Consider the following 23167-nt stretch of genomic DNA (forward strand, 5'->3'; position numbering starts at 1 on the left):
GGAGGATCCTGGCACAAACTTGGCTAATTTCATTGGGGTGAGGTACCACCGCATTAGGACCTTATATGCCTTCTCCTTTAGTGTGGTACATATGGAGCTTTTTGCCGTGGCCAGGTATATAGCGTTCCACTCTTCGTCTTCTAAGGTGTCTTCCAGATCCCTTTCCCACTGGGTCCTAAATGATGGTGGATGTTGTCTAGAACTCGCAGAATCAACTACTTCTCTGTACAGCTGTGATGTGGGTCCCTTTGTGTCGGTCTCTGCCAGACAGAGCTTTTCGAATGTCGTCAGGGGGGGTATGGGGCAAATTTGTTATAAAATGCTCGGAGCTGGAGGTATCTAAAAAATTCTGAGTGGGGTATATCTTTTTCTAATCTGACGTGGTCAAAAGTTTTAATCTTTCTATTGTAACCCTCCAGGTCTTTGATCCGTGTATAGCCTTTTTGTTTCCAAATTGACGCATCTCCCCCTAGTAGGCCCGGAGCGAACTTGGGATTGTTCCAAATTGGGGACATTGAAGAATTACCCGTTGTGAGGGAATATTTAGTCTTATTAGCCTCCCAGACACACAACGAGTTGGTCATTGAGGAAAGCGGCGTGTCAGCAAATCGTCGCGCTGTTTTAGGTAGCCAAATCAAGTTGTTAGTTTTAAAGGAGCGCAGGCAGCACTCTCTAGTTCCACCCACCGTTTTAGTTGCAGGTTGGATTGCCATTGAACAATTTGGCTTAATTGAGCCATTTGTAGTATGAAAGCAGGCAGGGTACCGCTATGCCCCCCCGCTAGGACAGATCTTTTCATATTTAATTTGTTGACTCTCGTTTTTTTTTCCCTCCCCAGATAAATTTAGAGATTTCAGATTGAAGTGAGAGCAAATCCTTCATTCTGAGTGGTGCTGGTAACGTCTGGAAAAGGTATAGGATACTGGGGAGTAGATTCATTTTGACATTATGTATCCTACCTATCCAGGATATTCGTATGGAAGACCATTTATGTAGGTCAGCTATCAACGTCCGAATTAGGTTGGGATAATTTGTTTTGTAAATGTCTTTGGTGTTTTTGGCTATGTGGACTCCTAAATATTTTATATATTTCTGTTGTCAATTGAAGTTAAAATTTAGTTGTAGTAACTTCTCTATATGTCTAGGGAGATTGATGTTGAGGGCTTCAGATTTAGCTTGATTTATTTTAAATCCCGAAATGTTCGAGAATCTGTCTAATAAATCCAGCAGCTTTGGCAGGGAAGTGAGGGGCTTTGAGATAATTAGTAGGATGTCATTTGCGTAAAGGGCCGCTTTATGTGATTGAGAATATGCGTTTAACCCTGAGATGTCCGGGTTGCCTCTAATCTGCGCCGCCAGTGGTTCTATGCATAGGGCGAACAGAAGAGGGGATAATGGGCATCCCTGTCTCGTGCCACTCTTAATTTGGAAGGGGAGTGAGGGAAAGCCCTGATGTATCACCCTGGCGGTAGGTCCTGAATACAGCGAGAGAATCGCTCTACTCACCTGATCCCCAAAGCCAAATGCCGCAAGCGTCTCCTCCAGGTAAGGCCAGTCTATCCTATCAAAACCTTTTTCTGCATCCAGACTTAACAGCATATTTTGTGTGTTATTTGTATTAGCCAATTCTACCAGATCAATGAATCGCCGGTTATTGTCCGCTGCTTGTCTTCCCTTAATGAATCCGACCTGATCTGGGTGTATGTCTGGGTAGGATTAGACCTAATCTATTGGCCAATAGTTTAGCATATACAGTATTTTAATATCAGTATTGATTAGGGATATGGGCCTATAACTTTTGCAATCCAGCGGATCCTTACCGGGTTTATGAATTACTGATATAGACGCCTGTAACATTTCCCTGGGGATGGGGGCTCCTGCTAATATTGCATTGAACACATGGAGCAACCTAGGGGCTAGTACTTTGGCAAATTTCTTATAATATAACCCCGAGAAGCCATCTGGCCCTGAGGCTTTTGGGTGTTTGAGTTCCTTAATGGCTTGTGACACCTCTTCGATAGAGACATCAGCGCCCATGGCCTCTCTCTCTGCCTCTGTCAATCTGCTTAGTTTTGAGCTGGCTAAAAAATCTCTCAACCTCTCGCCCGTTTTAGCATTGTGTGCCACTTTCTCTCCATTATATAATGTTTCGTAGAACGAACCAAATTCTTCTACTATTTTCTTAGGGTTGGCCGTGGGTGTCCCTGATTTTAAGCGTATAGCTTTGATATTAAACTTCGCTTGCCTATCTCTTAGCGCCCGGGCCAGCATAGTACCCGGCCTGTTTGCTTTTTCGTAAAATTTCCTCTTAGACCAACTCAGTGAGTTATCTGCCCTGGAGGTCAACAACATATTCAATTCAATTTTGGTATCCTTCAATTCTTGTAGAGTTTGAGGGTCTGGATTACTCTTATGTTTTGATGTGAGGGAATATAATCTCGATTGAAGCTTCACAGTACAAGGGGAAACACATAGGGGGTAAAACAAAATTCCAAACATAAATTAAACAGCTTTGTAATAATGAAAAAAAAAAAATGAAAAACCAGAGCACTACTCGGGGTCCCTCCTACTGTCTCTGTACGTTCTCCCTACCTACCAATTAGACGGTAAGCTCCTCGGGGCAGGGACTCCTCTTCCTTAATGTTACTTTTCACTTATTCCCATGATCTGTTATTTATATTATCTGTTATTTATTTGATTACCACGTGTATTACTGCTGTGAAGCGCTATGTACATTAATGGCGCTATATAAATAAAGACATACAATACAATACAATCTATATATCTTGTGTTATATTTTGAGTAAACTATGTAGGCTTTTTGGTGAGTTGTGCCCTCTATATCTCTCTCTCTTCCCCTCTGCCCCTCTGTTCTCCTGTGTAGGGGCCCTCAGCTTTCACACGGCGGCGCACCCTCTCTGCTTTCAGAGCAAAGTCTCCCCGCCGTATGTGTAGTGACATACTGTGCCGCGCCGTCTTCTCGCGAGAGAATGGCCCTGGGTTCGTCGCTTTGGAGTGACGTCGGCGGTATAGCCCGCGAAAGTCAGAGCCGTTCCCGCCGAGCATGGGGAAGGATCAAGGCAAGATGGCTGCCATCCAAAAATCAGCGTAGGACCTGCTCGAGATCCGGCGCTTGAACGAGGTATCTGGAGGGTAGTGGGGCCACCGGAGGACGTGTGTTTTGTGACTTTCAGACGAAGGCAGGCAGCAATCTGGATGGGGGGGAGGAATCAGTTGTGGACCGACGCCGATACTCTTGCTCCTTCTTCAGATCGAGGGGCCCCCACTTTGCTCCATGTGGGCACGGGTATGTCCGCGTCATCCGCATCTGATCGTGGGGATGCCTGCAAGACCTCCGCCGCTCCCAGCTTGCTGAGGAATCCCTCGCCGTCCTCCAGTCGCCTCAAGGTATGAGCTACCCCATTCTTTAGCACCATCATCGTGCATGGGAATAGCCACCGGTACCTAATCTTCTGGTCCCTCAGGATCCTTGTGATGGGGGCTAGGGATCTTCTTTTGGCCAGGGTGGCAGGGGACAGGTCTTGGAACACCTGGAATCGCACTTGGTCAAATTCCATATGTTTAGACTCCCGTGAGATTTTGCAGACTTCCTCTTTTGTGCGGTAGTGGTGAAACCTCATAACTATGTCTCTTGGGGGATCCCCTGTCTGAGGTCTCCCCCTCAGGGCATGGTGACATCTGTCTAGTAGGAGCTCACGGTCCGACCTATCTGGGAAGAGATGTTCTAACCACTTGGTCACAAATTCCTCTGGGTCGGTGACAGACTCAGGGACCCCCCTCAGGCGGACATTGCTTCTTCTGTCCCTGTTTTCGGAGTCCTCGATCTTTTCCTCTAGGAATCTGACCTGATCCCCCAGCTTGGTCACTTGTTTCTGGATTTGTGCCAGTGCAGTGACGGTTTCGTCCGACTTAGTTTCTAGGGAATTTGTCCGTTCCCCCAGGGCATCGACATCTTTCCTGATGGCCCAGAGTTCTGTTTTAAAGAATTGCTTCATTTCAGCGCAGAATTCTTTCATGTCCTTTCGCTGCATCACCTCCAAATCCTCCGGTGTTGTATCTGTGTTTTCTCTCTCAGCGTCTATAATGGCGGGTTGTGCTGGGGACTCCGGTCTGTCTCCTTGGGCTGCATCTCCTTTTTTAAAATATGTGGAGACTGGTTGAGTCTTTCTACGGCCCGTTTTGGCAGATGCCATCCTTGTGCAGTTAGGGGCACTTTAATGTTGGTTTTGCCGCTGTTTTCGCTGATTTGCTGAAGTTATTAAAATAACTAGTGCTGGTGGGAATGGAGCCTAGGGACTAAGCAGCCATTCACTTCACCGTCGCGCATGCGCCTCCCATTCTTTTAAGTATTATAGTAAGAAAGATATGGGGCATTTTTTATATTCAAGCATTTTTTTATTCATAAGACAAGTCATTTTTTTCTTCTCACGCCATAAACCACTTGTGGTTTATAAGGCCGAGGCCCCGCTGCATCCGACAGCGCGCCCGCACTGCAAACAGGCGGCGCGTGGAGAGGCACTTCACCCCTCTCTGCGGTCTGTAGGGTGCATTTTTAAGGCGTGGGGGGCGTGGCCAAAATTGGTCAGGGGTGCTCCCATTGGCTAACACTAGCTGGCATATCATTGGTTGATGGGAACCAGTCTGTGATTGGCTCCCTCGCGCACCATGTGGCGCGTCGCCGCACGGGAACACAACCCTGTTGCATCCCCTGCTGGCTGACGGGGGAGGGTGGAAGGCGCACAGCACTGGCAGACAAGACAGGCCACCCAAGATGGTCTACATACTGCTACGTCTCCCTCCCGCAACCTCTGCAGACAGCAGATGGCCTTGTTGCTCCCCTGCCACCCTCTTACTCCACTCTATAAGCAGGATGGGGGAGGCAGGGTACGGCCTTTGTGGCAGTCTTGCATGGGAATGGAAATCTGTCACAAGGGGACCCATTGTCCATCGTTCTTGCCACAGTGTCTGCAGTCTCAGGGGGGGGTGAGCATCCAGCCAGGGCAAATGGCTGCTCAGAACCCCCATATACCACAAGCTCCTCTCCCATCTCCCCCAGCCCCTCTCCCATCTCCCCCAGCCCCTTTCCATTCTCCCCCAGCTCCTCTACCCGTCACCCCAACTCCTCTCCTGTCTCCCCCAGCTCCTCTCCCATCTCCCCAGCCTCGCTCCTCTACCATCTTCCCCAGCTCCTCTCCCGTCTCCCCCAGTCTCTCTCCCATCTCCCTCAGCCTCTCTCCTGTCTCTCCCACCTCCTCTATCATCTCCCTTAGCTCCTCTCCAGTCTCCCCCAGCCCCTCTCCCATCTCCCAGCCAGGCCAAATGGCTGCCCAGAACCCCCCAGTACCACCCATATCGCCCAAGCTCCTCTCCCATCTCCCCAGGCCCTTTCCCTTCTCCCCCAGCCCCTCTCTCATCTCCCCCAGGTCCTTTCCTCCAGATCCTCTCCCCCAGCTCCTCTCCCGTCTCCCCCAGCCTTTCTTCCATCCCCTCTCCCATCTCCCCCAGCTCCTCTTCTGTCTCCCCCAGCTCCTCTCCCGCCTCCCCCAGCTCCTCTCCTGCCTCCCCAGCTCCTCTCCCGTCTCCCCCAGCTCCTCTCCCGTCTCCCCAGCTCCTCTCCCGTCTCCCCAGCTCCTCTTGTGTCTCCCCAGCTCCTCTCCCGTCTCCCCCACCCTCTCTCTTGTCTCCCCCAGCCCCTGTTCCATCTCCGCCAGTCTCTGTCCAGTCCCCCCCAGGGATTCAACTTTTGCTGTGCAATACTTTACTGTGGCCATTCGGAGCAGCTGTTTCGGGCTACAACACAAGCAGCGCCCCTGGTTTTGGGCTACAACCCACCATGATGTCTGACCAAGACGCCTGAAAATCCCACCATATACAGGTTTCTGCCACCAGACAAGTAGGGACAGCTTAGTACATAGGGATCTCTTGCCTGGCCCCACATCTCACCCCTTCCCCTGTTTGCAGGGTTGTGTATGTAGCATAGTGCCCCTGGCTACTTATTTCTCTGGCCCCAACACTGTAAGTCCTGGTAAGGAGCAGGCAGTGTTGGGGTTAAGTTCCTAATAACATGAGTCATCCCGTGTGTACACCAGGAGGTTGATAATTTGTTGCGGTCTACAGGTGCTAGCTGGGACCGTTGTAGCATGTGGCCAGGGGGGTGGGTTCCCTGGTGGAGTACTACCCTCTTGTGTTGTGTTCTGTGTGGAGTTCCAGAAAACCTCTCCTTAGGGAGGTGGTTGAATACCCCTTCAGGGGGTAAGGGAGCTGAGGATAGGTTCTTGGGACCTCAAGCTCCTTGGGCTGATTCCAGGGATGGGTCCTGCGAGCTAGGCTCTGATCCCGACAGATACATGCAAGCTGTGGGGGATAGGAGCAAGTACGGCCTATGATTGTACCTCTCTTGCATGGAAGATGAGATGACTATCTGCTGCAATAAAGAACCAGTTATACCATCGCTCCTGTGTGTTCTATGGAGGAAGAATTGCCCATGGGGGTTACCCCTGTCTCTAATAGGGTCTCTGCAGGGTGGAGGCGCAGCACCACAGAGAGGAATGCCGAGAACCTGTCCTGCTGCTTCTCTTAAATGCCACCCGCGGAGACTCAGACTTCTGTATGCCTACAGGTTGGCAGCACATAATACCAGGTAGCTGCCACATCTCCCTTAGGAGGGGGGGGGGAAGGAAGGGTGCTACATGTATGTAGGGTGAGGATGCATTTTTGTGTGGTGGGCCCTACACTGTAGTGCCAGTATTACTTACTGTCAGACACATTTGTCTGCTAAGAGCAGACTGATCGTCCACTATCTGGACATGATTGTACATCTACACACTGGTCACATACCTGTACTGCCAGGATATCAGTTGCCTTCATTGTTCCACACTGTGTAGCTATTATTCACCTACTTGTTGTAGGTTCCATACCGCTGTGTAGCTGCACTGGCAATGTGATTATGCATGGGGTGACTCCACATCATTATTTTTAGACATCAGCAATACTCTGGTTATTTTACCCTTTTGGGCAGTATATATCTGTCCCCTGCACTGAAAATCAGACTATAGTGTAATATTACAAAGATACGCCCTTTCCTCTGTTGCTTGACTGCTAAAACTCTGACACAGACCCTCATTCTCTCCCAATTCGATTACTGTAACCTCCTGCTGTCCGGCCTTCCTGCGTCTCACCTGTCTCCCCTACAATCTATCCTAAATGCTGCTGCCAGAATCACGCTACTCTTTCCTAAATCTGTCTCAGCGTCTCCCCTGCTGAAATCCCTCTCCTGGTTTCCTATCAAATCCCGTATCACACACTCAGTTCTCCTCCTCACTTTTAAAGCTTTACACTCTTCTGCCCCTACTTACATCTCAGCCCTAATTTCTCGCTATGCACCATCCCGACTCTTGCGTTCTTCTCAAGAATGCCTTCTCTCTAGTCCCTTTATATCTAAATCCCCCTCCCGCCTTAAACTTTCCTCACTGACTGCCCCACACCTCTGGAATGCCCTTCCCCTCAATACCTGACTAGCACCCTCTCTATCCACCTTAAGACACACTTGCTTAAAGAAGCATATGAGTAGCTCCGTGGCTAATAATATACACGATACATAAAGCTTGGCCCCCTGCAGACGCACTTACCAGAACGCCCTCCTACTGTCTCTCAACGTTCTTCCTACCTACCAATTAGATTGTAAGCTCTTTGGGGCAGGTACACCTCTTCCAAAATGTTGCTTTTATGCCTGAAGCTCTTATTCCCATGACCTGTTATTTGTTATATTTGTTATATATATATGATTGCCACGTGTATTACTACTGTGAAGCGCTGTGTACATTAATGGCGCTATATAAATAAAGACATACATACATCTATAGGGCCAGCGGAGGCTTAGAGACTAGGTCACCTTCCCAGTCCAAAACGCATGTTCCCCTCATTGTTTTGATCCCTCCACCACGCCCCCCTCACCCCCTGTGTGTAGGGATGTGTATCCAGGGTCATTTAATGAATTGTCTGATTCCCATTACATCGGACACTGCTGCATGTCTGTCGCATATGAGCTTTTGTCGATGCAGCCATTTATGCTGTCGTTATTTGAGCCTATTACAGATGCAGCGGCCGGTATTCGAACAAATCACGGCGCCATTTCCGTGTGCGCTGCTGTATTCCACGCGGCATTAATGTGGCCAATCGCCCAGGCACACGTGTTTATCGCTGTTGCTTTGTTTAAATGTCATGGATTCTGTGCTATTAAATGCAATTAAATGAATGAATTGCAATGTGTACAGTGCTGTGCTTCTGTGTCTATTTCAGGTGTTAAAAACCAGAACACTAAAATGCCATTTTCTGCACTCGCGTCTTAAGGCGGTGCGGTTGGAAGAAATCCCGCGCCATGACATGGGTATTCCGAGGTATACACCGCGTGATTTGTTCGAATAACGTCCGCTGCAGCTGCACCTTTGGCTATAGTTGTGACTGTCATTCTTATTTTTGTACCCATATTTTTAATGCATACCTATTAAAATGTATTTTCTTTCCCGTCTTCAAAACCCGTGGACCTCTACGGTTTCACCTGGGCCACTTTAGTAGGCACTGTCACATCTATTCAGAGAGGGCATTTCCCACACATTTATCTTTGTGAGCATTGAGTGCATGCAATAGTTCCCTCCCTGTCGTTGCTCCCCCCTCCTATGCTGAGGTATCTTAGCTTTCCCTACTGCACCTGCTTGCATCACTGACTTCCAGGCACTCTAGGTAGAGCAGTTATCGTTCGTGTTGGTCTCACTAGGTAGTCAATCCGGTTTCAATCCAAATGTCAGCTCTTTGTAACCTTGGACAAGTCAGTTTATCTCCTTGTGCCTCAGGCACCAATATTAGATTGCAAGTTCCTCGGGGCAGGGGGTCCTTGTGCCTGAAAGACTGTCAGCACGTTGTGATAAAAAAAAATAGTATTTATTAAATAAGTCATTTCAAATTTATGATAAGTTAATATGTCTAAATTATCTTCAAATACTGTATAAACTTTTTTTATTCAAAAATCAATAATTTCCTGGCATCAGGATGGGATCTAATCTCCTCTCTGTATTTAATTATTCTACTTACTTTGTTGGCTGTCAAAATATTCTAAACACTTCCCATTTAATTATGTCAATGTTCTGTTATCACCTCTAGGATTTAGCAGGATGTGCTCACTGACCTTTAGTTAGTTTATTTCATACACCCACCGGCCTTCAAAACATGATATTTAACAATTTGTAACTGAAAATGGATCTTCTAATCTTATGCACCCACTTCTTGCACATGACGAGCTATAATTAAAACACATCTTGCGCAATATCTTTTTCATATTATAGTACTATATATATATTTATATATATTTATATATGTAGCACACTTTCCCCCACCCCCTGGGAGATGTGTGGCTACGGTGTGTGTAAGGTGCAATACCTGCAGCTCACAAGAGGCCTGAGCCTCCGCTGCTGGGAACCTGGGGTGTACCTGGATCGATGCCCTGAAGCGCCTCCACCTGGACGGGATTCTAGTATGTAGAATAACCCTGTAACAGGACCCACATACAATAAACCACACACGCTTAGTGAAAAGATAATAGTTTTACTGAGTGACCTTAATAGATATTCCGGTTTCACCTGGTAACGCACGACCATATATATATCACCTTCAATTGTACAGTCCCACACATAAGGGGCCCTCGGGCACCTAACCAACCCTTTGTGTCCACAAGGTAATATCCCACCCTTTGTGTGGTATAGCGCTGCCCACTAAAATATTTGTTGGTGCATGTGTTGAGTTGGGTACCTGCTGGGTGCTGCAACACCCGGGCGCGCTGCTGCGTCAAGATGGAATCCACAGATCCGTTGACGAACCGCGACGCCTCCGCCTCTATGTTGGGTTGTATCCCGCCTGGACTGTGCCACCATGAACAATGTCTCTTTGTACAGAGGGGTGATCTGGTCCCAGATCACCTTGGTCCAGGATGCAACGGCGTCCTGCCTGTGTCCCTCACTCTTGTACTACAGGGGCAGTGTCCCTATATTTTATAAATAAATCTATGGGCCTGTCCCTGAAGCAACCTCAAGCTGAGGGGAGTCGGGGCCTAGCTGGGGCCTAATGGGGGTCTCTGGCCTAGTGCAGGTGCCACAGAAACCTGCGCACACACACTTTACCCTGATGGCGTCCCAGCTCCGACTGGTGTGGTCTGCAGTGCGCCAAATGTACAGGGATACCCCGGTTTAAGGACACTCACTTTAAGTACACTCGCGAGTAAGGACATATTGCCCAATATACAAACAGCAGCTCGCTCATGCGCCGTCAGCACATCCTGAACAGCAATACCGGCTCCCTACCTGTACCGAAGCTGTGCACAAGCGGGGAGACTATAGAGCCAGTTACAAATGTGTTATTTACATCAGTTATGCACGTATCTGACGATTGCAGTACAGTACATGTATCGATAAGTGGGAAAAAGTAGAGCTTCACTTTAAGTACATTTTCGCTTTACATACATGCTCCGGTCCCATTGTGTACGTTAATGCGGGGTATGCCTGTATCCTTACTCTGGTGCAGGGGATGCTTCAGCCCTATTGGCTGTGGGCCTCACATGGTACACCTCCCTAGGCATTCTGAGAGCTATAGTCTTCTGTGGATGCACAATATCTGCAATGGCCACCGCACCTCCCGGCACTTTACTGCGCATTCGCGACTATGTGCAAGATGGCGGTGCCCTGCTACAGGAGCCACCGGCGCCGCGATCGCCCTGCCTATACACATGTAAATGTTATGTAATCTTTTTCAAAAGTGTGTTTGTAAACAAACAACAGTACAAAGAACATGTATCTGAGCACAATTTTGCCAAGTGTATGTTACTTGGGAGTGTGGCGTGGCTGAGTGAGTGTGGCGTGGCTGGCTGTTGGGTGTGTGGCTGAGTGTTGGGTGTGTGTGTGTGTAAGTGACGCTGTGAGCCTATATTGTGTATGCAAGCAGACATGTGCCAGGACGTGTTGTTGAATTGAAGCAGTGCTACCTTATATTGTGAAGCAATGATGTGGCAGGACGGTGAAGGTGAGGTGTGTGGCCCCCGGAGAGGGTTTGTTGCGGCCTACGGGATGGGGTTGGGGGGGTTTGCGGGCTACGGGAGGGGTTGGGGGGGGGGTTGCGGGCTACGGGAGGGGTTGGGGGGGGGGTTGCGGGCTACGGGAGGGGTTGGGAGGGTTGCGGTGTATGGGAGTGGTTGTGGTGTGTTGCGGGCTACGGGAGGCTGTGGGGGGGGGGGTAATGGGGGGTTCGGCGTCCCGGCGGCGAAGGGGGGGTTGTTGCGGGTTAGGTGAGGGGAATGGGGGTGGGGGTTGCGGGTGGGGGAGGGGGGACGTTGTTGCGGGATACGGGGGGGGGGTTGTTGCATGATACTGGAGTGGGTGTTGCGGCATCCGGTAGTATTTTTGTGAGGCGTCCGTGAGGGGGTGGTTGTCATGCGTCCATGAGTGTGTTGTGGGCTAGTGGATGCGTACGTTCGGGTTGATTTGAGGTGGTGGCGTACGGTGTTGGGGGGTGTGGGGGGGGGGGTTGGAGTTGATATGTCCGGAAGAGGGATGTGTATGAAGATGCGGGCGTTGTCCGGTAGCGATGAGGTTCTGTGGCGGTGAAAGTGAGTAGCAGAGGGGTGTGTATTTTTGGTGGGGGTGTGTCGTGTTTTGGCGGTGAACGTGCGGTCCGGCGTGGTTGTGTTGAGGTGAAGGGGAGAGGTGGTGGCAGGGTAGGCAGGAGTGTGTGCGGGTCGTAGAGGGGCTGCGGTACCAGGAGAGGTCTGGCGTGCGGTCGTGGTCTTCATTGGTGGGTTAAGGGGGGGGGGGTAAGTGGCGGTGGCCGTCGGTGTGCGCTCCGTGAGCGTGAGGTGGTATCCAGGCCGGTGTTTGTGGGCAAGAGGTGAGCGTGCACTGTTGTATGAAGGTTTGAAGTGAAGCCGCGCGGGTTGAAGGGGAGGGGTGTTGGCAGTCATGAGTGTGTGTGGGATGGAGAGGGGCTGCGGTAGCGGGAGGGCGTGCGCTCCTGATGGCGAGAGGTGAGCTTGCATTGTTGGGTGAGGGTGGGGAGTGATGCGGGCGTGGTGTTGTGTGTGTCAAGTGACGAAATGGCATATAACAATGGCATATAAGAAGGGCCTGTACCTCTATCCCGCAGTTCTTTTGGTGGTAGCAGGCGGTGAGGGTTTTGTGGGTTGAGAGGTGAGAGCAGTGAGGATTAGGTGCTGTGAAGCGTCGTCCCAGAGCACTGAGGGTTAGGTGCTGTGAAGCGTCCCAGAGCACTGAGGGTTAGGTGCTGGGAAGCGTCCCAGAGCACTGAGGGTTAGGTGCTGTGAAGCGTCCCAGAGCACTGAGGGTTAGGTGCTGGGAAGCGTCCCAGAGCACTGAGGGTTAGGTGCTGTGAAGCGTCCCAGAGCACTGAGGGTTAGGTGCTGGGAAGCGTCCCAGAGCACTGAGGGTTAGGTGCTGGGAAGCGTTGTCCCAGAGCACTGAGGGTTAGGTGCTGGGAAGCGTTGTCCCAGAGCACTGAGGGTTAGGTGCTGGGAAGCGTCCCAGAGCACTGAGGGTTAGGTGCTGTGAAGCGTCCCAGAGCACTGAGGGTTAGGTGCTGGGAAGCGTCCCAGAGCACTGAGGGTTAGGTGCTGGGAAGCGTTGTCCCAGAGCACTGAGGGTTAGGTGCTGTGAAGCGTCCCAGAGCACTGAGGGTTAGGTGCTGTGAAGCGTCCCAGAGCACTGAGGGTTAGGTGCTGTGAAGCGTCCCAGAGCACTGAGGGTTAGGTGCCTGGAAGCATTGTCCCAAAGGTCAGTGAGGGTTGGGAGATTGTGGCAGTGGTGTAGGTGTGTTGGCCGCAGGCCAATGAGAGGTGTGCAGGGGCGGGCCAAGGGAGCCATCTCATTGGCCTGAGGCGGAGTGACGCACCAAAGGTCCAATGTGATTGCCCCTAGACACAGGGACATACAATGTTTTCAAAAATATATATATAGATAGATATATAACAAAATTACAGCGCCACACAAGTATAAATAAATGATTAAATCAATACGTGAGAGGACAATATATGTTATATATATATGTATGTATGTATATATATATTGCAGAATAAATGAGTACTTCAGTATTAGGTGATAACTTTTTTTTTGGACTAACGATTTATGTCATAAGACAAGCTTTCGAGAGTTCTCCTCTCTTCCCCAGGTCAGGCAATACTGGTTTACAAAGGAATCTATGACAAAAACAGAGGTTTGGAAAGCAGAAAAAACAGAGATTTAGTTAAGGTGGGGTGACAAAGGGATGTTTGAAGAAATTGGAAGGGTAATAAAACGGTGACAAGTAACAGCATGGAGCGGGAAGGGGATGCTGCTGTGGGGGGGGGGGAGGGAGAGGAGGAGGGGAAGCGGAGGAGGAGGGGGAAGCGGAGGAGGAGGGGAAGTGGAGGAGGAGGGGAAGTGGAGGAGGGGGGAGGAGTAGGAGGAAGGGGAGGGAAGAGGAGGGGGGGAAGAGGGAGTGGGGTGAAGAGAGGGGAGCCTAGCACCCGCGGTCAGGTGCCCTGTCTCCGAGGGGCTCCCCGCTGCTGTACTGTGGTATACAGATAACATTCTAAGCCTGTGGTTTTTGATTGCCTGTGAATGAGTGCTTTCCCTCTGGGGGGTAGCCATGGTGTTAAAAGGGACAATCCCTCCTAGGACCAAAGTGCACTAATGGCAGTGACCTGTTTCAGTTGTCACAACTGGGTGGTTGATGCATTGTTTTGACTATTTTTTTTGTTTTATTCTATAGTGATGACAGTGTACCCAGTACTGTATATAGAATTGTTCAGGCGCAGTAAGTCCCTCCCCCGCAGACCTTACAATCTGCTTTTGGTACAGCACCTGCGGCACAACGAGATAAAGTGGCTTGCTAACGGTCACAAGGAGCAGACACTGGGATAGGGACCAGCCTCCTGCTTCCCAGCCATTGCCATTGCTTTCTGAGCATTACTGGCTTGCAAAATCGCTGGGCCTCTTCCCTTCCCCATAGCCCTACCTGGGAGGGGTGGCGGTGGCACTGGACGGAGACCGCCCGGGGGGGGGGGCCAGACATGGATGTTGGGTCACACGGAAGCCGGGCCTGGCTACTGGGCTCATCTCCTTTCGCCGTGGCTGTATCACAGGTGGCGTTGCGGGGGAGGGCACCGGGACCTCAGTAAGCGCGGGGGCCCAATGCAATCCCACCATGAGAATATTTCTGTGTTCCCAACGCATTAAGGATTTTCCCGAAAGAGGATTTTATGTTAGCCACGTATAGCGTAGCAGCTGTGTGTCTGGGTGGCAAGGAGTTAAAAGACATATAGGTGCAGCATGCAGCGTGCGTCAGAGGCCTCATATCACAACCCAGTCATACACAGGCAGAGCAGCAACATCATGACTAATGCCTGACTCAGATTCTGCAGCAAGACAAGAGTGGGGGACAGAGAGTAAGAGAGAGCCACGTAACCCCTGCACTGTCAGGTGGGACCCTGGTAACTTGGGGGGGTCACCGCGCAGTACTTGTAACTCCAGGACTGCTCTGAGTGGGCTATTGCAATCTACTGTCAAAGCGAACCCATTTGCTAATCAGAGGGTAGATCAGCAGGAAACAGGGGGGGGGGGGGGTAAGTGTTTAAATATCACATGTATATGTTTCGAAATACACCTCTTTATTGGGTAACAATTGCTATTCTCGGACTTATCATTTTCTTTACAACAACAAAATCCGCCCTTCTGTTTGCACCCATGTTTTTTTTCTTTTCTTGTATGGTGCCGACAGTGGACGCAGTGCTGTACATAGAATTGTTACAGGCACAGGTGCCTGCCCCATGGAGCTTACAATCTATGTTTTTGGTGCCTGAGGCACAGGGAGATAAAGTGACTCGCCCAAAGGTTCAAGGAGCCGACACCGGAATTGGAACAAGGTTCCCCTGCTTCAAACTATATATAGTTAGTCCTCGGTTATCCAACGTTTCACTTTGCAACAAATGGCATATTCAACGCTTTACAATGCAACCCTAAGGGCCGTTTTCCGACGCCTGAATGTGTTTTCCGACGCCTGAATGCGCTATCCAACGCTCACCGCCACTGATTAACATGGGACTCACTTTACAACGGTTTCACTATCCAACACTACTTCCAGAACGGATTCCGAGGGATAACCGAGGACTGTCTGTACTGTATGTATGTATGTACTGTATGTCTTTATTTATATAGCGCCATTAATGTACATAGCGCTTCACCGCAGTAATACACGGGGTAATCAAATAAATAACAGATAATATAAATAACATGTCATGGGAATAAGTGCTACAGGCATAAAAATTAACATTTAGGAAGAGGAGTCCCTGCTCCGAAGAGCTTACAATCTAATTGGTAGGGAGAACATACAGAGACAGTAGGAGGGAGTTCTGGTAAGTGCGTCTGCAGGGGGCCAAGCTTTATGTATCATGTGTATAGTATTAGCCACGATAATACTCGTGCTTCGTTAAGCAGGTGTGTCTTAAGGTGGGTGTTAAAGGTGGATAGAGAGGGTGCTAGTCGGGTACTGAGGGGAAGGGCATTCCAGAGGTGCGGGGCAGTCAGTGAGAAAGGTTTAATGCGGGAGAGGGCTTTAGATACAAAGTGGGTAGAGAGAAGACATCCTTGAGCGGAACGCAAGTCGGTCCTGTTGTTTTCCGGGCCAACGCCTTGACTCACTGAGCCGCTTGTCCCTGCGATGATTTCATTGATTCAATTAATAGCAGCCAACCAGGGAGCAGACTTTGTGGAGAACGTCACTGGGAGTTACAAATGACAGAATTAACCCTTTATGTGCATTTGATTAGCGCTGCTGGGGCTTTATTGAAACTGTCCTGGAAAGCAGGTGCACAGAAAATATGTCACGGAGGACAGAAGAGTGAAATACGTGAGACACTGGGGTTCTGGACTCGTGGACATTCTGATTCCATGAAACCTGTGTAGCCAATGAGTTAAACAGCTGCTCAGTGAGATATTCCACGCGTGGCTCTGACTTGTTTTTTTAGAGTAGGGGTGCTCAACTGTCCACAAGCCCCCCTCCCCCCCACCCCAACAGGCCAGGTTTTCAGTCCATCCCAGAAGCAACACAAGTGGCTCAATCAGCAGCTCAGTCAAAGACTGAGCCACCTGTGCTGAAGGTGGGATAGCCTGAAAACCTGACCTGTTGGGGGCGCTTCAGAACTGGAGTTACGCCCCCCTGTGTTAGAGAGTGAGGGTTTGCAGGGACTGGGGTCAAAGATACCCATGGGTAAGATCGGGGGTTCTTATCAATAAAGCACATTTAATACACCAAAGCTCATCAGAGCTCTGCAAGACAGGCGATGCTCATCCTCACAGGGCCTCATCTCCATGAGGGAGAACGGATCCAAAGGCTACATATCAATGCAGCTGCTGTCTAATGAGACGGCACTACAGGGAGTGATACCATTTGCCAATGAGACTGTTACAAGAAGTCACACTCCCAAATGAGATTGCGTTTCAATAAGAAAGACTCTCCCAAATGAGACTGCGTTTCAATAAGAAAGACTCTCCCAAATGAGACTGCGTTTCAATAAGAAAGACTCTCCCAAATGAGACTGCGTTTCAATAAGAAAGACTCTCCCAAATGAGACTGCGTTTCAATAAGAAAGACTCTCCCAAATGAGACTGCGTTTCAATAAGAAAGACTCTTCCAAATGCTTTTAAATGACTGATACTATCTCTAAATGAGACTGCTTTTTTATGAATGATAATTCCTCCAAATGACACGGCATTGTACTAAATGACTATCCAAAAGAGACTGCTCTTGAATAAAAAGGTTTGCAGGATAGGAGTGAAACTGGTCTCCAATGAGACTGCTTCCCAATGAGTAAGACTTAACATACCTGGGGAACCAAAAAGGGGTGAGGGGGTGAGGAGTGAGGGAGTGAGGGGTGAGGAGGTGAGGAGTGAGGGGGTGAGGGGTGAGGAGTGAGGGGGTGAGGAGCGAGGGGGTAAGGAGCGAGGGGTGAGGAGTGAGGGGTGTGGAGTGACAGCACCAGGTTCATCTGAATGATTTAGCAATTTCCCACTGCATTGCCTGCAGGCCCCACTGTAGGTGAAAGGGTTAATTTAAGGCTTTAACCATGTTATTAACATGTGTTCTTCTCTCCCCCCCATCACTTAACCTAATCAGACACTCCAACTGATAAGCAGCTATGTGTGAGTGGAGTATGTGTCAGCCTGGCCCCTTTCAGTAATGATTTGCTGTGCTGCGTATTGCATTTCTCCTGTATGGAGCGATGTGTGACAGAGGCGCTTGTCCGATAGATCAGTCACAGTATCGATTTAATATATATATATGCTTTTTCTCTTTTTTTTTACGATGATCTGCTTCTCGGTGACTGCCTGTTTCAGCTCCTCGCAGGGAACGGATAGCAGTGTGAATGTAGCTCTGGCTGTTACCAATGCACTTAGGGGGGTGGTCGGACAGGACAACTATTTTCTAAGTAAATAATGGTGCCGCTGCTGCTTATAGCTGCTGACCTCTACTATCCGCTCATGATCTGTATCCCACTGCACAGTAAATACAAATACCACTTGGGGTGCATTTGCACGTCTCAGACAGGTCTTCCCCCTGCCTTTCCCCATTATCGCTTAGCAAACAGGATTTCCGCTGCAGCCAGGGATTCTGGGAAATGACATGCAAATGAGAACACAGTGTCACTGTTTACTTCTCTTCTATTTTAACACGAACCCCTGCAATCTTACACCTGCCGTATCACACAGCTATTAAGCACAGTCTGGGTGAAAGAAGTGCACAGCCAGTTAACCTTCTCACAGACAGCTGTTTCACCCTTTGGGGTCTCAACAGTGCAAGGTTGGTTGCTGGCTCTGCAACGTTGAGCTGGTACAGTGGGTGGGTATAACTAGACACTAAAAAACAGTTACGTGTTATCCCACTGCACAAACTCACTCCGATAAACACATGAACACGCTGATACACAGATATTGATCGGCACATTCAACACATACAGGAAAAAAAGGGTCATGGGTAGTAAAGATCCAGAGCTATTTGCATGCTGCCATTTGGGAAATAACACATCCCTATCATTGACTAAATTATCTCCGTTGAATGGCTGTTGTTTTGCGACCAGAGTCAATGTGTAATTGCGCAGTTAAAGCCCGGCGCCTCTGGTTAAACACAAAATCGCAGTCTTGGTAAATTTCAGCAGATTTATTTATAAGGCGAAAACTGCAGGCTAACAATTTCAGCCGTATAGAACAACATATAAGCATGCGTCTCTGTACGGTCTCCCCTCTTACCACTTAGATTGTAAGCTCTTCGGGGCAGGGACTCATTTTCCTATTGTTTTATGTTTGAAGCACTTATTTCCACTATGTGTTATATTATTATTGTATTGTATGTCTTTATTTATATAGCACCATAAATGTACACAGCGCTTCACGTGTGTTGTAAAGCGCTGTGTACCTGGATGGTGCTATATAAAGAAAAGTATACATGCAAGTGGATCTGTGTGTATATATGTCCAAATATGTGTATATTGTAAATATTAGTGTGTGTGTGTGTGTGTGTGTGCCACTGCCTTTGTATGTGTAGCAGTTTCTGTGCAAATCGGTGTGTTAATGTGTGTACTGCGTGTTTATCCTTGTGCATCGTGTTAGCATTAGAGCTCTGTATTTGTGTGTGTGTGTCTGTGTTTGTATATATATATATAAGTTTATAACTGACACAAACAAAGGGCAGCGCTAATAAGTGTGAATATTAATGGGTGATTGGGAATTGGTGTGCTAAAAATATGTGAGTGATATAAATGATCTAGATAGTGAAGGTGCAATATCAAAAACAACAATATAATGATAATTAATTAATCAACCCAAACACGTGAAGTAAAATAAAGAGACGCATTGTCCAGTTCAGGAAACAGTCCATATGGAGGAGGCCTGGCTTCTATTCGAGATCCTGCCTGATCACAAACACCTACAAAAAACAAAAGAAGAGAAGCGCCAGCTCCATTACAGCATAATACTGTAAAATCAGGAAACTTTATTTAAACATGGAGTAGTCATCAGGACCTATACTCACATGGTGAGTAAAAAACACAATCGTTTGAGACAATCTGTAATAGAAGGTAGGCGCCGGTGTGACAGACAGACAGGTGGCCAGGAGCGTTAGGTCAAATGAACCAGGTGATAGAGATGGTAAAAAGTCACTGATCAGTCTCTCCCAGTCAACAAAATACCTCTCAGTGGAGCCAATTCCAGCTACACCGCAGAATTGAACTGTTAAACAAATCGAGAGGTAACTGTCTGAGCAGAGTCACTACAGATAATTGGGATACAAAACCTTTCAAGAATGGAGTCAAATTCATCACAAAATTTACAAACTTTTCCACACTTCTTTCTTTGTTGTAGAATCTCCTCCAAGTTCAATGCCGCCTTGGATGGACTTATTCTCAATTATAGTTGGCACCATGTAGAGATAGAGATAGATAGGAGACAGATATAGTGTTACACAGTTTATTAAAATATAAAAATCCTATAAACATATAGGTAATCTACTCACACTCTGTAAGTGTAAAAAGGGCAGTTGGAGAGATTTCAGCCGCCGGGTCCCCCGGAACCCCCTGCCGCCGTCCCCCCCATCGCGGGACACCAGGGCTCCCTCGGGGAGCCCTGGACGCGCGTGCAGGGGGCGCAGGCACCCGATGACGCGTGACCACGGCACGCCGAGGGGCGGCCACTAGCAAGCCGGGAAATCTCCCGGCTTGCGGATCTGGCCGCAGTGCAATAAACTGTGTCGCCAGTGTATGCATCTTAACCCAGGCTGTGCTGAAAAGCGGTGCAATGCAGCAAGCATAAGCTATGGGGGTCCATTTCAAAATGGATTTAAAGCAAAAGGTGGCACTGTGTGCTCATTTGCATGTCATTTCCCAGAATCCCTTGCTGCAGTGGGAGTGCTGCGTGCTGGGTGATAATGGTGAAAGGCGGGGTTGCAGACCTGCCTAAGACACGCAAATCAGCACACAGTAATATTTCCATTTGCTATATGCTTTACGGTGGAGGTTTTTTTGTCACCACACACACACACCTGATTAGCATTGCATTGCTGTATTTGAAGGCGTTCCAATTTAAGTCGCATCAATTTCTCTAAACGGATTATGGCTGCTTAGTAAAGCTGGACCGTAACCCTTTGCTGCTGGGAAACGTACAACTGGGGACCGTGCCAGAGTTACCTGGAAATAAAACCTAATGGGAAATACAGTATGACTCATGTGCGCAGTGCAACAAGTCCTCCTCAGCAGTGAGAAATCCAGATACCCGTTGAGAGCTTGGCTCTGTCTGTTGCTATGGTTACAATATCGAGACGATGCTGCCGACAAGAAGCACACATCTGGGACAGAAAATGTCAAATTATTCTGACAGCTGCAAGGGAGAGCGAGTGGGACTTAAAGAGCGAGGCGGGCAAGGGAGAGCGAGTGGGACTTAAAGAGCGAGGCGGGCAAGGGAGAGCGAGTGGGACTTAAAGAGCGAGGCGGGCAGCTGATGAACTTCTGTGTGTGTATATATTATGGATAATTTATGAGTGACACAAGCATATCATTGAAGTTTATGTGTAGAGAAAGCAGAAGAGCAGCACTCATATACGAGCAGAAAGGCTACCATTCCATTATATAACTGTATATTAGGCGGTGTACAGTATACTTGTGTGTAATTGTACTGTGTATGTCCAAATCTTTGTATCTCTTACAAATCATTGTGTATGTGTGTTTGTCTTATAAATCATTGTGTATGTGTGTATCAGTGTGTGTACAGTGTTCCTGTGTAACTGTAAATGTGCAAATCTTAGTATCTCTTATAAATCCTTGTGTATGTGTGTATCAGTGTGTGTACAGTGTGCCTGTGTAACTGTAAATGTGCAAATCTTAGTATCTCTTATAAATCTTGTGTATGTGTGTCAATGTGTATCTGAGTGTCTGAGTGTGTATCAGAACGTGTTAGTGAGTTTGTGCGGTGGAGTACAGAGGATTTCATCAGCTGGTAGCACGGAGGACAGCAGTAGCTATACACATCAGAGGGGACCAATATTTGACTAAGAAACACCTGTCCTGTCTTACCTCTGCAAAGTGCATGGGTAAAAACCAGAGCTGCATTCACACTCCTACCCGTTCCCTGCGAGGAGCTGAACCGGTCATTCACCTAAAAGCACTTTATCTTTCAAAAAAAGCCTATAAAACATCAGCAACAGGAACACGAGCAAAGTACAAGTCAATCAATACTGTCTGACTGATCTATCAGACAAACGCCTCTGTGTTACACATACAGGAGAAAGGGAAAAGGCAGCACAGCAAATCATTACTGAAAGGAGCCAAGAGCCAGGCGGATACGGTTCAATACTGGTTAATTATCTCAATGTAACTAGGAAAAATAACTTGTTGTCTGTTTCTCTACCTCCATTTAGAAATGCCACTTTGTAGAAGCAGCGGTACATGTAGCATAGCCATTGAGTCGCCGGTTAACTCTTTTGATATGCTGCATGATGACTACATAAATGGTTGGCTCATGTTTGTTAAGACGGGGCGGACGTGTTTACAAGCTGTGTGGGGCAGAGAATGGCAGCCCGGAACTGCTAATCCTGGGATATTGCAGCAATTTATTTAAACGGAAAATTACTACTCCCTCTCCTCTATTTTTTCTCTTACATGTGTAGGAAGCAAAGGCTATCCTGATCCGAATCTCGTTCATTTCAGCCCCGAGACCCCCTGGTCCACCCTAGATACTTAGCAGCGAAGGTGTCGCTGGTGCTATCCCCTCAAGGGGGAACAAAATGAAGGTTTAAATCCCCCGCGTGCCAATAGGAAGCTGCGATGTCATCCGGCAGCACGTTCCCTGGTAAGTACAGTATATGGGGAACCAGCAGGCCCCTGAAGCCGTAACTAGCACTGTTCTGCTCGGGAGATCTCCTCCTCAGTTCCTGTACATATAAGAACAATTCCTTTAAAACTGTTCTAATAAATATAATGCTTGTACAAACGACATGATAAAGAAAGAGAGCCTGGGAAATAGAGCCTAAGGCTAAGTCCATAGTGGAATGCGCTGGCTTCCGCGCTCCTCGGCGCAGCGCACGCTCACCTGCAGCAGGAGATAGTTCCTGTCCTGCAGACAGAGGCGGCAGGGAGGCGTCGGGGGGCGCGGCCGTGACATCACTGAGCTGGTTCACCCTCATTGGGCGATCCGCTCACGTGACCCTGCCGTCGCGCGGGAAATACAACCCATTTGTTGCGCGAAGCGCCAGTCTCCCCGTAGCGCATGTGCACGCGCACTATGCTCATATGCATTGGCGTCCTAGTGTTTGTTTCGGCGCAAGCTACGTAGCTCATGCCGTATCCTGCACTATGGACGCAGCCTTAGGTTCTGTATGGGGCCAAACAGTTTGTCGTTTATTGTATGGCATCGTGATGGACGAAGGTCTATGTATGTTATCCCCTGTACAGATCAGCAGAAAAACATGGTTCTTATGAAGCAGTGAAAAGGTGAAATATGTTGTGGTTCTTAACCCCTGGAGGGCCAGAATGGCCTGGAACGCATTGCAATCTGTCTTCCAAGGGGTTAACACATTAGTCCACCCCACTTAATGTATCTAAACCAGGAGGTCCCCTGGAGAAGGTCCACCTGGTTATTGTGATATTTGTAATATGCCACAAGGTCACTAATAGAGCGTTATGATGTCACCGCTTTCTATTGGCTGCCAGAGCTTGGCTGACCCTAGTGGCCATATTGTGTCCACTGGGCAAGTATTTTTGCCTAGTGGAGAAACTAAAGTTTTTGAATATATTGGACCCAGAGAGACCCCGGAGGCAGAGGTCATCTACGAGGTACCCTTTCTACCTCACCCCCTCCTGCCACAGTTCAGGTAATGTAAAAAAAATAAGTATATAATAAGTTTCCTCCACCACAGAACAGAGGAAGCACAGACTGCTGCTTCAAGGCAAATCCAGTCCCAGAGCAAAGAATGCGATATTCCCAACATTCCCAATTACAGTGGCCCACGGCAGCATCACGGCAGCATGTGGGAGAGTAGCAGAGATGCGATGGACAAACCAGTATGTTGGAGAAAGG

Source organism: Ascaphus truei, chromosome 14, assembly GCF_040206685.1.
Source record: "Ascaphus truei isolate aAscTru1 chromosome 14, aAscTru1.hap1, whole genome shotgun sequence".
Classification (NCBI taxonomy): Eukaryota; Metazoa; Chordata; class Amphibia; order Anura; family Ascaphidae; genus Ascaphus; species Ascaphus truei.